Source organism: Bubalus bubalis, chromosome 9 (genome assembly GCF_019923935.1).
Source record: "Bubalus bubalis isolate 160015118507 breed Murrah chromosome 9, NDDB_SH_1, whole genome shotgun sequence".
Classification (NCBI taxonomy): domain Eukaryota; kingdom Metazoa; phylum Chordata; class Mammalia; order Artiodactyla; family Bovidae; genus Bubalus; species Bubalus bubalis.
The window spans coordinates 107361917-107379556 of NC_059165.1; positions in this window are offsets into that span (position 1 = coordinate 107361917).

A 17640-nucleotide genomic window follows, 5' to 3' on the forward strand; every position below is an offset into this window, starting at 1 on the left:
CTACAGTGGAAGCACAGGGCTCTAACTGCTGGACTGCCAGGGAATTCCCAACACTTGTAGATTTTTTAAATGTAGGAACGGGTGTATACATAGCGAGCATCAAACCTCGTAACTCATCAGGCTCTGTCCACTGGCAGAGAACAGGGGCATAAATTCAGATCTAGTGCTGTCCGTTGAGATGTGATCATCGTGGGCAGAATCAAATCGGGTGCAAATGCTGAGGTCTGTGAGAGAGAGAAGGACGGGGCAGAGGCAGAGGCACATGCACATGGTCGAGCTATGCAGGCTGTGCGTCAAGCATTCTAGAGAGAGAGAGTACGGGTGTGGGTGGCGGAAGGAGCACGAAGCGGGGGAAAGACACTGGAGAATTCAGGCAGCCAGTAGGTCAGCATCAGGCTGCTTTTGGCTTCAGGGAACAGATCTGCAGATCTGCAGCTATTCTGAAAATCTTTATAGTTTCTAGACTTAGTTTTAACGAATTTAAGATTCTGTCTGATCTCTATTTTGCTGGGGTTACGATAGGAATTGCATTACACTTACAGAGCATCCTGGGGAAAACGAACCTGTCCTGTGAATAAAAGTGATAGTCTTGACCCCAGAGGTTCTGGGCGGCCACGGTAGCCCTGTCCACCCACCCTACAGCGGATCTTCTGTTCTTAGGATTTTTGTGCTTAAAGTGTGGATAAAGCACTTTAGAGTTCTCTCCAGGAATCCATGCCCTCTGGTCACAGTTTTGGTGACTTTCAGTAAGAAGATGACACCACATGGGGTAAGCCTGGTGCGGTCCACAGTTCCTGGGATGTCTCTGCATCCTGATTTATCCCAATGGCCCTGCTTGCCAAGTCGGTGTGGAACACGCAGCTCCATTGTGCCCACCCTTGTGGGCCGTGAAGATGCGCAGTCTGGCAGTTGGTGGAGCTTTGGTCTGTCCTTGGTGCTTAGCTGCCCCTCTGAGGGTCCCGTCTGACTTTGGAGCCCTTGGGGAGCAGCCTGAGCAGGTGTGTACTGGTTGTCATAGAACAGACTACCTGGGAGGAGGGTGGAGGCTCTGCTAGGAATGTACTACCCAGGAGGGGGAGGTCCCATAGTCACCACCAGACTGGAGATCACCAAAAGGTAACTGGTAGACAAGGTCAGGGGGTCTAAGCAGCTTGGACTCCACTGCCTCCCATTCTCCTCCAGATCAGAAATCGTGTTTCTTCACCAGGTACTTCTGATATTTATTTTGCTCTGATGCAACCTCGGCATGGGGCAAGGGGCTAAGAGAGAGTGAATGCATTGTTCTGTGAAGTTGAGGGTGGGGACCACACGGCCGCTGGCAGCACTAGAAGGCACTGGGAATGGGGGCTTGCCTGGGGAGCAGCAGTGGGCACTGGGGAGGTGTGGATGGGATTTTGGAGGCAGGAGATGGCATTTAGGATGGGAGGGGAATTTGGGGGGTGGGCATTGAGGTGGATGAGGGTAATAGAGGAGGGGCAGGGGCAGAGATCAACAGCATTTCCTAGTCTCTGGAAGAGTGAACCCAAGTGTGAGTCAGCTCTCAAGTAGGTAGGATCCCTTCAGGAGACGTTCTCAGCTCACCTGGCTGAGTGGGTGAGGGTGCGGGAAGGGAGTGGTAGTAGGATGGTGACTGTGGGAGAGGGAGGCTGGAGGAATCAGGGAAAAATGGCAATCATGTTTTTTTTAAACTTAAAAAATTGTGGTAAAATATATATAACAATTACCATTGAAACCATTTTAAAGCATAGATTCCAGTATTAACTACATGTACATTGTTGTGCAAACTTTACCATCACCCATCTGCAGAACTTTTTCATCTTCCCAAACTGAAGCCCTGTTCACATTCAAGAATAACTCTCCATTCCCCTCACCCTCTAGTACCCATGCTTCTACATTCTGTCTCAATGAATTCAACTCCTCTAGGTCACAATGTAAGTAGAATCATTCAGGATTTGTCCTTTTGTAACTGGCTAAGTTGGAATCAAGATTGCTTTGAGGAATACCAATAACCTCAGATATGCAGATGACACCACCCTTATGGCAGAAAATGAACAGGAACTAAAGAGCCTCTTGATGAAAGTGAAAGAGGCAAATGAAAAAACTGGCTTAAAACTCAACATTCAGAAAACTAAGATCATGGCACCCGGTCCCATCACTTCATGGCAAATAGATGGGGAAACAGTGGAAACGGTGTCATACTTTATCTTTTGATCCAAAATCACTACAGATGGTGACTGCAGCCATGAAATTAAAAGACACTTACTCCTTGGAAGGAAAGTTATGACCAACCTAGACAGGATATTAAAAAGCAGAGACATTACTTTGCCAACAAAGGTCCGTCAAGTCAAAGCTATGGTTTCTCCAGTAGTCATGTATACATGTGAGGGTTGGACTATAAAGAAAGCTGAGTGCTGAAGAATTGGTGCTTTTGAACTGTGGTGTTGGAGAAGACTCTTGAGAGTCCCTTGGATTGCAAGGAGATCCAACCAATCCATCCTAAAGAAAATCAGTCCTGAATATTCATGGGAAGACTGATGTTGAATCTGAAACTCCAATACTTTGGCCACCTGATGCGAAGAACTGACTCATTTGAAAAGACCCTGCTGCTAGGAAAGATTGAAGGCAGGAGGAGAAGGGGACGACAGAGGATGAGATGGTTGGATGGCATCACTGACTCAATAGACATGAGTTTGAGTAAACTCCGGGAGTTGGTGATGGACAGGGAGGCCTGTGTGCTGCAGTCCATGGGGTTGCAAAGAGTTGGACATGACTGAGCAACTGAAATGAACTGTACTGAACTATTCCACTTAGCATAATGTCTTCATGGTTAATCCATGTCATAGCACATGTCAGAGTTTCCTTTTTTTAAGACTCAATAATGTTCCGTTTTGTGTACGGACCACAATTTTTTTTATCTGTTCATCCATGAATGAACATGTGGGTTGCTTTCAACTTTTGGTTACTGTGAATAGTGCTACTATGAACAGAGGTATGTTAATATGAGAATTTAGTTTTCAACACAATCCTAGACAGCATTCCATGTGACCCTCATCATCCGCATAGAAGAGGTGGAAATAATCAGCCTAGAATAGATCTGACCCCATAGCTGAAGGCACATGGTCAGGAACTGAGTCTGTGATCTTTCCACTGTAGGGAGATGGGAGGTAGGAGTGTTTAGAAACTGTCTTTAGAGAAAGACAATACAAGTTTTTGCTCTTGCAGCCCAACATAAGTGCTGTGCTGGAGCGCATGCAGGGCACTTTGGGCCTGTAGTGTAGGTGTGTCCTACCACAAGGAAGTTCTGGGTTGGTGGCTGGCAGATTGGAATCAATGTTTCTTGAGTTTGACTTAATACCCCAGTTGGAAATGGTATTGTGTATCCTTTGTTGGTCAACTACCAGTGTTTCTTTTCTATACAGTGTCTCAAGTCCTTTGTTCTCTGTCTCTGGGAGCCTTTATCTTCTCCTAGATTTTATAGGGGTTTTGTGTGAATTTTGAATATTAGTTCAGCAGTTGTATGCCTTACAGATGTTTTCTCCCCATTTGGGACTTGTCTTTCACCTTCCCCCACCCCCCAATTTGTAACATGAACACATGAAAATATAAAACACATTGGTGAAAGTAAGTGTATAGTCAAGTTTATGACACACGAATACTGTGGTCCTCTGGAGAAGGGATAGCAAACCACTTCAGTATTCTTGTCTTGAGAACCCCATGAACCGTATGAAAAGGCAAAAAGATAGGACACTGAAAGAGGAACTTGCCAGATCAGTAGGTGCCCAATATGTTCCTGGAAAAGACTGGAGAAATAGCCCCAGGAAGCATGAAGAGGCTGAGCCAAAGTGAAACAATGCCCAGATGTGGATGAGACTGGTGATGGAATGCCCTTAAAGAACAATATTGCATAGGAACCTGGAATATTACGTCTGTGAATCAAGGTAAATTGGAAGTGGTCAAACAGGAGATGGCAAGAGTGCGCACTGACATTTTAGGAATCAGTGAACTGAAATGGACTGGAATGGTTGAATTTAATTCAGATGCCCATTATATCTACAACTGTGGGCAAGAATCCCTTAGAAGAAATGGAGTAGCCCTCACAGTCAACAAAGGAGTCCAAAATGCAGTACTTGGGTGCAATCTCAAAAATGATAGGATGATCTCTGTTCAATTCAAAGGCAAACCATTCAGTATCACATTAATCCAAGTCTATGCCACACCCACTAATGCCAAAAAAGCTGAAGTTGAACGATTCTATGATAACCTACAAGACCTTCTAGAACTAACACCTAAAAAGATGTCCTTTTCATCATAGGGGACTGGAATGCAAAACTAGGAAGTGAAGAGATACCTGGAGTAACAGGCAAGTTTGGCCTTGGAGTACAAAATGAAGCAGAGCAAAAGCTAATACTTTTGCCAAGAGAGCACACTGCTCGTAGAAAACACCGTCTTCCAACAACACAACAGATGACTCTACACACAGAGATCACCAGATGGTCAATCCCGAAATCAGATTGATTGCATTCTTTGCAGCCGAAGATGGAGAAGCTCTATACAGTCAGCAAAAACAAGACTGGGAATTGACTGTGGCTCAGATCGTGAACTTCTTACAGCAAAATTCAGACTTAAATTGAAGAAAGTAGGGAAAACCACTAAACCATCCAGGTATGACCTAAATCAAATACCTTACAGTTATACAGTGGAAGTGACGAATATATTCAGGGGTTGAATCTGGTAGAGTGCCTGAAGAACTATGGATGGAGGTTCATGAGTTTATACTGAAGGCAGGGATCAAGACCATCCCCAAGAAAAAGAAATACAAAAAGGCAAAATAGTTGTCTGAGGAGGCCTTATGAATAGCTGAGAAAAGAAGCTAAGGCAAAGGAGAAAAGGAAAGATATATCCATTCTGAATGCAGAGTTCCAAAGAAGAGCAAGGAGAAATAAGAAAGCCTTCCTAAGTGATCAATGCAAAGAAGTAGAAGAAAACAAGAGAAAGACTAGAGATCTCTTCAAGAAACTGAGAGATACCAAGGGAACATTTCATGCAAAGATGGGCACAATAAAGGACAGAAATGGTATGACCTAACAGAAGCAGAAGATATTAAGAAGAGGTGGCAAGGATACATAGAAGAACTGGACAAAAAAGATCTTAATGACCCAGATAACTACAATGACGTGATCACTCACCTAGAGCCAGACAACTTGGGCCTTAGGAAGTCAAGTGGGCCTTAGGAAGCATCACTACGAACAAAGCTAGTGAAGATGATGGAATTCTGGTGTTAAAGTGCTGCACTCAATATGTCAGCAAATTTGAAAAACTCAGTGGCCACAGGACTGAAAAAGGTCAGTTTTCATTCCAATCCCAAAGAAAGGCAATGTCAAAGAATGTTCAAACCACCACACAATTGCATGCATCTCACATGCAAGTAAAGTAATGCTCAAAATTCTCCAAGCCAGGCTTCAACAGTATGTGAACCGTGAACTTCCAGATGTCAAGCTGGATTTAGAAAACGAGGAAGAACCAGAGATCAAGTTGCCAACATCCATTGGATCATAGGAAAACAAGAGAATTCCAGAAAAACATCTGCTGTATTGACTACACTAAAGCCTTTGACTGTGTGGATCACAAAAAACTGTGGAAAATTCCTAAAGAGATGGGAATACCAGACCATCTTAGTGCCTCCTGAGAAATCTGTGTGCAGGTCAAGAAGCAGCAGTTAGAACCGGACTTGAAACAGTGGACTGGTTCAAAATTGAAAGGACTATATAAAGGCTATATATTGTCACCCTGCTTATTTAACTTATACGTAGAGTACATTATGCAAAATACTGGGCTGGATGAAGCACAAACTGGAATCAAGATTCCCGGGAGAAATATCAATAATCTCAGATATGCAGATGACACCACCCTTATGGCAGAAAATGAAGAGGAACTAAAGAGCCTCTTGATGAAAGTGAAAGAGGTGAGTGAAAAAGCTGGCTTAAAACTTCCAGAAAACTAAGATCATGGCATCTGGTCCCATCACTTCATGGCAAATAGATGGGAAAGCAATGGAAACAGGGACAGACTTTATTTTCTTGGACTCCAAAATCACTGCAGATGGTGACTGCATCCATAATATTAAAAAACGCTTGCTCCTTGAAAAAAAGCTATGAGAAACCTAGACAGCATATTAAAAAGCAGAGACATTACTTTGCCAACAAAGGTCCATATGGTTGAAGCTATGATTTTTCCAGTAGTCATGTATGGATATGAGAGTTGGACTATAAAGAAATCTGAGCATCCAAGAATTGATGCTTTTGAATTGTGATGTTGGAGAAGACTCATGAGAGTCCCTTGGACTGCAAGGATATCAAACCAGTCAATCCTAAAGGAAATCAGTCCTGAATATTCATTGAAAGGACTGATGCTCAAGCTCCAATACTTTGGCCACCTGACGCGAAGAAATGACTCTTTGGAAAAGACCCTGATACTGGGAGAGATTGAAGGCAGGAGGAGAAGGGGACAACAGAGGATGAGAAGGTTGGATAGCATCACCAACTCGATGGACGTGAGTTTGACCAAGCTCTGGGAGTTTCTAATGGACTGGGAAACCTGGTGTGCTGCAGTCCATGGGGTTGCAGAGTTGGACATAACTGAGCAACTGAACTGAATAATGTAGTTTGTTAACAACTTAAGTCTAGAATAAATGTTAGAGGACAGAAATATTAAAAATAACTATAGCTGTAATTGTTTGTTAATAGATATGCAATATTAAAAAATTATTACAGCAAGAACAAAACAATGTGGTGCATGGATTAAAGGGTAGAAGTTTTGAATGTGGATGCAATTATGTTATCAGCTTTAAACAGACTTGTATCTTTAAGATGTTTTATATAAGCCTAGTTGTAACCATAAAGCAAATCCTACAGTAAATTCACAAAAGATAAATAAAAAAGGAAACTAAGCATACTACTATAGAAAAATCAATTCACAAAAGAAGATCATAAGATTGGAAGAAAGGTACAAGGAAACTACAAAACAGCTGGAAAACAAGATATTATCATCAGTAAGTCCTTACCTATCAATAAAAACTTTAACTGTAAATGGATTAGATTCTCTAATCAAAAGGCATAGAATTAAACTATATGCTGCCTACAGTTCAGTTCAGTCGCTCAGTCGTGTCTGACTCTTTGCGACCCCATGGACTGCAGCACACCAGGCATCCCTGTCCATCACCAACTTCCAGAAATTGCTCAAACTCATGTCCATCGAGTTGGTGCTGCCATCCAACCATCTCATCCTCTGTCATCCCCTCTCACCCTGCCTTCAATCTTTCCCAGCATCAGGGTCTTTTCCAGTGAGTTATTTCTTCGCATCAGGTGGCCAAAGTATTGGAGTTTCAGCTTCAACATCAGTCCTTCCAGTGAATATTCAGGACTGATTCCCTTCAGGATTGACTGGTTTGATCTCCTTGCAGTCCAAGGGACTCTTAAGAGTCTTCTCCAATACCACAGTTCAAAAGCATCAATTCTTCGATGCTCAGCTTTCTTTATGGTCTATCTCTCACATCCATATATCAGATCAGATCAGTCGCTCAGTCGTGTCCGACTCTTTGCGACCCCATGAATCGCAGCACGCCAGGCCTCCCTGTCCATCACCAACTCCCGGAGTTCACTGAGACTCACGTCCATCGAGTCAGTGATGCCATCCAGCCATCTCATCCTGTCTTCCCCTTCTCCTCCTGCCCCCAATCCCTCCCAGCATCAGAGTCTTTTCCAATGAGTCAACTCTTCGCATGAGGTGGCCACAGTATTGGAGTTTCAGCTTCAGCATCATTCCTTCCAAAGAAATCCCAGGGCTGATCTCCTTCACAATGGACTGGTTGGATCTCCTTGCACTCCAAGGGACTCTCAAGAGTCTTCTCCAACACCACAGTTCAAAAGCATCAATTCTTCAGCACTCAGCCTTCTTCACAGTCCACCTCTCACATCCATACATGACCACAGGAAAAACCATAGCCTTGACTAGATGAACCTTTGTTGGTAAAGTAATGTCTCTGCTTTTGAATATGCTATCTAGGTTGGTCATAACTTTCCTTCCAAGGAGTAAGCATCTTTTAATTTCATGGCTGCAGTCACCATCTGTAGTGATTTTGGAGCCCAGAAAAATAAAGTCTGACACTGTTTCCACTGTTTCCCCATCTATTTCCCATGAAGTGGTGGGAGCGGATGCCATGATCTTCATTTTCTGAGTGTTGAGCTTTAAGCCAACTTTTTCACTCTCCACTTTCACTTTCATCAAGAGGCTTTTGAGTTCCTCTTCACTTTCTGCCATGAGGGTGGTATCATCTGCATATCTGAGGTTATTGATATTTCTCCCAGCAATCTTGATTCCAGTTTGTGCTTCTTCCAGTCCAGCGTTTCTCATGATGTACTCTGCATAGAAGTTAAATAAGCAGGGTGACAATATACAGCCTTGACGAACTCCTTTTCCTATTTGGAACCAGTCTGTTGTTTCATGTCCAGTTCTAACTGTTGCTTCCTGACCTGCATACAAATTTCTCAAGAGGCAGATCAGGTGGTCTGGTATTCCCATCTCTTTCAGAATTTTCCACAGTTTATTGTGATCCACACAGTCAAAGGCTTTGGCATAGTCAATAAAGCAGAAATAGATGTTTTTCTGGAACTCTCTTGCTTTTTCTATGATCCAGCGGATGCTGGCAATTTGATCTCTGGTTCCTCTGCCTTTTCTAAAACCAGCTTGAACATCAGGAAGTTCATGGTTCACATATTGCTGAAGCCTGGCTTGGAGAATTTTGAGCATTACTTTACTAGTGTGTGAGATGAGTGCAATTGTGCGGTAGTTTGAGCATTCTTTGGCATTGCCTTTCTTTGGGATTGGAATGAAAACGGACCTTTTCCAGTCCTGTGGCCACTGCTGCGTTTTCCAAATTTGCTGGCATATTGAGTGCAGCACTTTCACAGCAGCATCTTTCAGGATTTGGAATAGCTCAACTGGAATTCCATCACCTCCACTAGCTTTGTTCGTAGTGATGCTTTCTAAGGCCCACTTAACTTCACATTCCAGGATGTCTGGCTCTAGGTCAGTGATCATACCATTGTGATTATCTGGGTCGTGAAGATCTTTTTTGTATAGTTCTTCTGTGTATTCTTGCCATCTCTTCTTAATATCTTCTGCTTCTGTTAGGTCCATACTATTTATGTCCTTTATCGAGCTCATCTTTGCATGAAATGTTCCTTTGGTGTCTCTGATTTTCTTGAAGAGATCTCTAGTGTTTCCCATTCTGTTGTTTTCCTCTATTTCTTTGCATTGATCCCTGAAGAAGGCTTTCTTATCTCTTCTTGCTATTCTTGGAACTCTGCATTCAGATGTTTATATCTTTCCTTTTCTCCTTTGCTTTTCGCTTCTCTTCTTTCCACAGCTTTTGTAAGACCTCCCCAGACAGCCATTTTGCTTTTTCGCATTTCTTTTCTGTTGGAAAAAGCATAGCTTTGACTAGATGGGCCTTTGTTGGCAAAGTAATGTCTCTGCTTTTTAATATGCTGTCCAGGTTGGTCATAGCTTTTCTTCCAAGGATTGAGCATCTTTTAATTTTATGGCTGCAGTCACCATCTGCAGTGATTTTGGAGCCCAAGAAAATAAATTCTTCACTGTTTCCATTGTTTCACCATCTATTTGCCATGAAGTGATGGGACCATGTGCCATGATTTTAGTTTTTTGAATGTTGAGTTTTAAGCCAACTTTTTCACTCTCCTCTTTCACTTTCATCAAGAGGCTCTTTAGTTCTTCTTTGCTTTCTGCCATATGGGTGGTATCATCTACATATCTGAGGTTATTGATATTTCTCCCAGCAATCTTGATTCCAGCTTGTGCTTCATCCAGCCTGGCGTTTTGCATGATGTATTCTGCATATAAGTTAATTAAGCAGGGTGACAATATACAGCCTTGACGTACTCCTTTCCTGATTTGGAACCAGTCTGTTGTTCCCTGTCCAGTTGTAACTGTTGCTTCTGGACCTGCATACAGATTTCTCAGGAGGTAGTTAAGGTGGTCTGGTATTCCCCTCTCTTTCAGAATTTTCCACAGTTTATTGTGATCCACGCAGTCAAAGGCTTTGACATAGTCAATAAAGGAAAAGTAGATGTTTTTCTGGAACTCTCTTGCTTTTTTGTTAATCCAGTGAAGACACCTACTGTATTTTTTTAATTTATTCAACTGGAGGCTAATTACTTTACCATATTGTGTTGGTTTTTGCCATACAGTGGCATGAATCAGCCACAGGTGTACATGTTACCCCCATCCTGAACTCCCTCTCACCTCCCTCCCCATCCCATCCCTCTGGGTTGTCCCAGTGCACCGGCTTTGAGTGCCCTGCTTCATGCATCGAACTTGGACTGGTCATCTTTTTCACATATGGTAATATACATGTTTCAATGCTATTCTCTTATCATCCCACCCTCGCCTTCTCCCACAGAGTTCAAAAGTCTGTTCTTTAAATCTATGTCTCTTTTGATGTCTCGTGTATAGGGTTGTCGTTACCATCTTTCTAAATTCCAAATATATGTGTTAATATACTGTATTGGTGTTTTTCTTTCTGAGTTACTTCAGTCTGTATAATAGGCTCCAGTTTCATCCACCTCATTAGGACTGATTCAAATGCATTCTTATTAATAGCTGAGTAATATTCCATTGTGTATATGTACAACAGCTTTCTTATCCATTCGTCTGCCAATGGACATCTAGGTTGCTTCCATGTCCTGGCTATTATAAACAGTGCTGTGATGAACATTGGAGTCCACATGTCTCTTTCAATTCTGGTTTCCTCGGTGTGTATGCCCAGCAGTGGGTTTACTGGGTCATATGGCAGTTCTATTTCCAATTTTTTTAAGGAATCTCCACACTGATCTCCATAGTGGCTGTACTAATTTGCATTCCCACCAACAGTGTAAGAGGGCTCCCTTTTCTCCGCACCCTCTCCAGCAGTTATTGTTTGTAGACTTTTTGATAGTAGCCTTTCTGACCCATGTGAGATGATACCTCATTGTGGTTTTGATTTGCATTTCTCTGATTATGAGTGATGTTGAGCATCTTTCCGTGTGTTTGTTAGCCATCTGTATGTCTTCTTTGGAGAAATGTCTGTTTAGTTCTTTGGCCCATTTTTTGATTGGGTCGTTTATTTTTCTGGTATTGAGCTGCATGAGCTGCTTGTATATCTTTGAGATTAATTCTTTGTCAGTTGCTTCATTTGCTATTATTTTCTCCCATTCTGAAGGCTGTCTTTTCACCTTGCTTCCAGTTTCTTTCACTGTACAAAAGTTTTAAAGCTTAATTACGTCCATTTGTTTATTTTTGTTTTACTTCCATTACTCTGGGAGGTGGGTCATAGAGGATCTTGCTGTGATTTATGCTGGAGAGTGTTTTGCCTATGTTTTCCTCTAGGAGTTTTATAGTTTCTGGGACGATACCCACTTTAGATGTAGGGATACATACACAGATGTCTTCAGTATTCCCATCAATGTGCTGTTCTTTTCAGTGTATGTGTCTTTTACTTTATCGGTTAAATTTATTCCCTTGTATTTTATTCTTTTTAATTCAGTGGCACATGGAATTGTTGTTCTTTTTTGCTTGTTTTTTATTTTTTTTGAAGGATAATTGCTTTACAGAATTTTTTTGTTTTCTGTCAGATCTCAACATGAATCGGCCATAGGTACACATATCAGTTCAGTTCATTTCAGTCACTCAGTCGCTCAGTCGTGTCTGACTCTTTGCAACCCGATGGACTGCAGCACACCAGGCTTCGCTGTCCTTCACCAACTCCCAGAGTTTCCTCAAACTCATGTCCACTGAGTCGGTGATGTCATCCAACAATCTCATGCTCTGTCATCCCCTTCTCCTGCCTTCAATCTTTCCCAGCATCAGGGTCTTTTCAAATGAGTCAGTTCTTCGTATCAGGTGGCCAAAGTATTGGAGTTTCAGCTTCAACATCAGTCCTTCTAATGAACATTCAGGACTGATTTCCTTTAGGATGGCCTTGTTGGATCTACTTACAGTCCAAGGGACTCTCAAGAGTCTTCTCCAACACCACAGTTCAAAAGCATCAATTCTTCGACGCTCAGGTTTCTTTATAGTCCAACTCTCACATCCATACATGACTACTGGAAAAACCATAGCTTTGACTAGATGGACCTTTGTTGGCAAAGTAATGTCTCTGCTTTTTAATATGCTGTCTAGGTTGGTCATAACTTTCCTTCCAAGGAGTAAGCGTCTTTTAATTTTATGGCTGCAGTCACCATCTGCAGTGATTTTGGAGCCCAGAAAAATAAAGTTGACCACTGTTTCCCCATCTATTTGTAATGAAGTGATGGGACCAGATGCCATGATCTTCATTTTCTGAATGTTGAGCTTTAAGCCAACTTTTTTACTCTCCTTTTTCACTTTCTTCAAGAGGCTCTTTAGTTCTTCTTTGCTTTCTGCTATATGGGTGATATCATCTGCATATCTGAAGTTATTGATATTTCTTCTGGCAATCTTGATTCCAGCTTGTGCTTCATCCAGCCTGGCATTTCACATGATGTACTTTGCATATAAGTTAAATAAGCAGGGTGAAAATATACAGCCTTGACGTACTTCTTTTCCTATATCGAACCAGTCTGTGTTCCATGTCCAGTTCTAACTGTTGCTTCCTGACCTGCATACAGATTTCTCAAGAGGCAGGTAATGTGGTCTGGTATTCCCATCTCTTTCAGAATTTTCCACAGTTTATTGTGATCCACACAGTCAAAGGCCTTGGCATAATCATTAAAGGAGAAATAGATGTTTTTCTGGAACTCTCTTGCTTTTTCGATGATCCAGCGAATGTTGGCAATTTGATCTCTGGTTCCTCTACCTTTTCTAAAACCAGCTTGAAATCTGCAAGTTCATGGTTCACATATTGTTGAAGCCTGGCTTGGAGAATTTTGAGCATTACTTTGCTAATTTGTGAGATGAGTGCAATTGTGTGGTAGTTTGAGCATTCTTTGGCATTGCCTTTCTTAGGGATTGGACCTTTTCCAGTCCTGTGGCCACTGTTGAGTTTTCCAAATTTGCTGACATATTGAGTGCAGCACTTTCACAGCATCATCTTTCAGGATTTGAAATAGCTCAACTGGAATTCCATCACCTCCACTAGCTTTGTTCATAATGATGCTTCCTAAGGCCCACTTGACTTCACATTGCAGGATGTCTGGCTCTACGTGAGTGATCACACCCTCGTGATTATCTGAGTTGTGAAGATCTTTTTTGTATAGTTCTTCTGTGTATTCTTGCCACCTCTTCTTAATATCTTCTGCTTCTGTTAGGTCCATATCATTTCTGTTTTTATTGAGCCCATCTTTGCATGAAATGTTCCCTTGGTATCTCTCATTTTCTTGAAGTGGTCTCTAGTCTTTCCCATTCTGTTGTTTTCCTTTATTTCTTTGCACTGATTACTGAGGAAGGCTTTCTTATGTGTCCTTGCTATTCTTTGGAACTCTGCATTCAGATGCTTATATCTTTCCTTTTCTCCTTTGCTTTTTGGTTTGCTTCTCTTCTTTTCACAGCTATTTGTAAGGACTCCTCAGACAGCCATTTTGCTTTTTTGCATTTCTTTTTCTTGGGGATGGTCTTGCTCCCTGTCTGCTGTACAATGTCACTAACCTCTGTCCATAGTTCATCAGGCAGTCTGTCTATCAGATCTAGTCCCTTACATCTATTTCTCACTTCTACTGTATAATCGTTAGGGATTTGATTTAGGTCATACCTGAATGGTCTGGTGGTTTTCCCTACTTTCTTCAATTTAAGTCTGAATTTGGCAATAAGGAGTTCACGATCTGAACCACAGTCAGCTCCTGGTCTTGTTTTTGCTGACTGTATAGAGCTTCTCCATTTTTGGCTGCAAGGTATATAATCAATCTGATTTCAATGTTGACCATCTGGTGATGTCCATGTTTGGAGTCTTCTCGCGTTGTTGGAAGAGGGTGTTTTCTATAATCAGTGCATTCTCTTGGCCGAACTCTATTAGCCTTTGCCCTGCCTCATTCTGTACTCCAAGGCCAAATTTGCCTGTTACTCCAGTTGTTTCTTGACTTCCTACTTTTGCATTCCAGTCTCCTATAATGAAAAGGGCAGCTTTTGGGGGTGTTAATTCTAGAAGGTCTTGTACGTCTTCATAGAACTGTTCAACTTTAGCTTCTTCTGCATTACTGTTCGGGACATAGACTTGGATTACTGTAATATTGAATGGTTTGCCTTGGAAACGAATAGAGATTATTCTGTCGTTTTTGAGATTGCATCCAAGTACTGCATTTCGGACTCTTTGGTTGACTATGATGGCTACTCCATTTCTCCTAAGGGATTCCTGCCCACAGTAGTAGATACAATAGTCATCTGAGTTAAATTCACCCATTCCAGTCCATGTTAGTTCACTGATTCCTAGAATGTCGATGTTTACCCTTGCCATCTCCTGTTTCTCCAATCTGCCTTGATTCGTGGACCTAACATTCCAGGTTCCTGTGCAATATTGCTCTTTATAGCATTTGGACCTTGCTTCTATCACCAGTCACATGCACAACTGGGTGTTGTTTTTGCTTTGTCTTTGTCTCTTCATTCTTTCTGGAGTTATTTCTCCACTGATCTCCAGTAGCATATTGGGCACCTACCAACCTGGGGAGTTCCTCTTTCAGTATCCTATCTTTTTGCCTTTTCATACAGTTCCTGAGGTTCTCAGCATAGGAATACTGAAGTGGTTTGCCATTCCCTTCTCCAGCGGACCACATTTTGTCAGAACTCTCCACCATGACACATCCGTCTTGGGTGGCCCTACACGGTATAAGGTGGCCCTTATAGGTATACATATAACCCTCCCTTTCGAACCTCCCTCCCATCTTCCACCCCATCCCACCCTTCTAGATTGATACAGAGCCCCTGTTTGAGTTTCCTGAGCCACAGAGCAAATTCCCTTTTGCTATCTATTATACATATGGTAATGTAAGTTTCCATGTTACTCTTTCCATACATCTCACCCTCTCCTCTCCTCTCCCCATGTCCATATATCTATTCTCTACATCTGTTTCTCCATTTCTGCCCTGTAAATAAATTCTTCAGTACCATTTTTCTAGATTTTGTATATATGCATTAGAATACCATATTTATCTTTCTCTTTCTGACTTACTTCACTCTGTATGATAGGTTCTAGGTTCATCCACCTCATTATAACTCATTTATATTAAAAAAAAAAGTTTGTTGACAGTTGTTTCCTGCCATGAACGTCCTTGTATCTTTATTATAGTGCATGTGTAAAAATTCCTGCAGTTCATACATGTGGCAGGCATTCTTTCTGAGGTTTTTTTTTCTTTAATGAATTAAAAAATTATTTATGTGTCTTTGGCTGTGCTGGGCCTTTGTGGTCACGTGGGCTTTTCTCTATTTGCGGAGAGCAGAATCTACTCTCTAGTTGAGGTGCACAGGCTTCTCATTGACGTGGCTTTTCTTGTTGCAGAGCATGGGCTCTGGGGTGTGCAGGCTTCAGCAGGTGTGGCTCCTGGGCTCAGTGGTTGTTCCTGGGCTCCACAGAACAGGCTCAAGAGTTGGGGCACATGGGCTTTGTTGCTCTGCAGCATGTGGGATCTTCTGGGATCAGGGATCAAATCTGTGTCTCCTGCATCGGAAGGTGAATTCTTTACCACTGAACCATCAGGGAATCCCTGAAGTTTGTTTTTGGTGTCTTTTTTTGGGCAACCATCATGAATTTTATTTTATTATTATTATTATTATTTTTTTAGCTACACTGTGCAGCTTGTAGCATCTTACTTCTCTCACCAGGGATTGAACCCAGGCGACCACACTGAAAGCATGAAGTCCTAACCATTGGACCTCCAGGGAATTCCCCATCATGAATTTTAATATAGTCAAAACAATTATTTTCCTTTTAGGATGTCTGTTGTCTTGTTTAAGAAATATTTGCATATATGTGTTCTCAATTTTCTTCTAAAATTTTTTTGTTTTTGTTTTTTTGCTCTGCTGCTTGGCTTGCAGGATCTTAGTTCACTGACCAGAGATCAAACCTGGGCCCCAGCAGTGAAAGCACCAAGTCCTAACCACTGGACCACCAGGGAATTCCCACATGTTGGTTTTTTTAGTTAGGTTTTTAAGTTCATCTCAGCTTCATTTTTTTAAATTGAAGTAACAATTGCACTCATCTCACACACTTATAAAGTAATGCTCAAAATTCTCCAAGCCAGGCTTCAGCAATACGTGAACCCTGAACTTCCAGATGTTCAAGCTGGACTTAGAAAAGGCAGAGGAACCAGAGATCAAATTGCCAACATCTGCTGGATCATTGAAAAAGCAAGAGAGCTCCAGAAAAACATCTATTTCTGCTCTATTGACTGTGCCAAAGCCTTTGACTGTGTGGATCACAATAAACTGTGGAAAATTCTGAAAGAGATGGGAATACCAGGCCACCTGACTTGCCTCTTGAGAAACCTATATGCAGGTCAGGAAGCAACAGTTAGAACTGGACATGGAACAACAGACTGGTTCCAAATAGGAAAAGGAGTTCGTCAAGGCTGTATATTGTCACCCTGTTTATTTAACTTATATGCAGAGTACATCATGAGGAACGCTGGGCTGGAAGAAGCAAAAGCTGGAATCATGATTGCGAGGAGAAATATCAATAACCTCAGATATGCAGATGACACCACCCTTAGGGCAGAAAGTGAAGAGGAACTCAAAAGCCTCTTGATGAGAGTGAAAGAGGAGAGTGAAAAAGTTGGCTTAAAACTCAACAATTCAGAAAACTAAGATCATGGCATCTGGTCCCATCACTTCATGGGAAATAGATGGGGAAACAGTGGCTGACTCTATTTTTCGGGCTCCAAAATCACTGCAGATGGTGACTGCAGCCATGAAATTAAAAGACGCTTACTCCTTGGAAGCAAAGTTATGACCAACCTAGATAGCATATTGAAAAGCAGAGACATTACTTTGCTAACAAAGGTCCATCTAGTCAAGGCTATGGTTTTTCCAGTGGTCATGTATGGATGTGAGAATTGGACTGTGAAGAAAGGTGAGCACCGAAGAATTGATGCTTTTGAACTGTGGTGTTGGAGAAGACTCTTGAGAGTCCCTTGGACTGCAAGGAGATCCAACCAGTCCATCCTAAAGGAGATCAGTCCTGGGATTTCTTTGGAAGGAATGATGTTGAAGCTGAAACTCCAATACTTTGGCCATTGGATATGAAGAGCTGACTCATTTGAAAAGACCCTGATGCTTGGAAAGATTGGGGGCAGGAGAAGAAGGGGACGACAGAGGATGAGATGGCTTGATGGCATCATCAACTTGATGGACATGAATTTCAGTGAACTCCGGGAGTTGGTGAGGGACAGGGAGGCCTGGCGTGCTGCGATTCATAGTGTCGCAAAGAGCTGGACATGACTGAGTGACTGAACTGAACTGAAGATTTGTATAACGTAAAATTAGTTATTTTAAAGTGTACAATTTAGAGGCACTTAATCCTTGGTGGCTCAGAGGTAAAGCATCCGCCTGCAGTGCGGGAGCTGCAGGAGATGTGGGCTCACGTTGGGAAGATCCCCTGGAGGAGGGCATGGCTATCCATTCCAG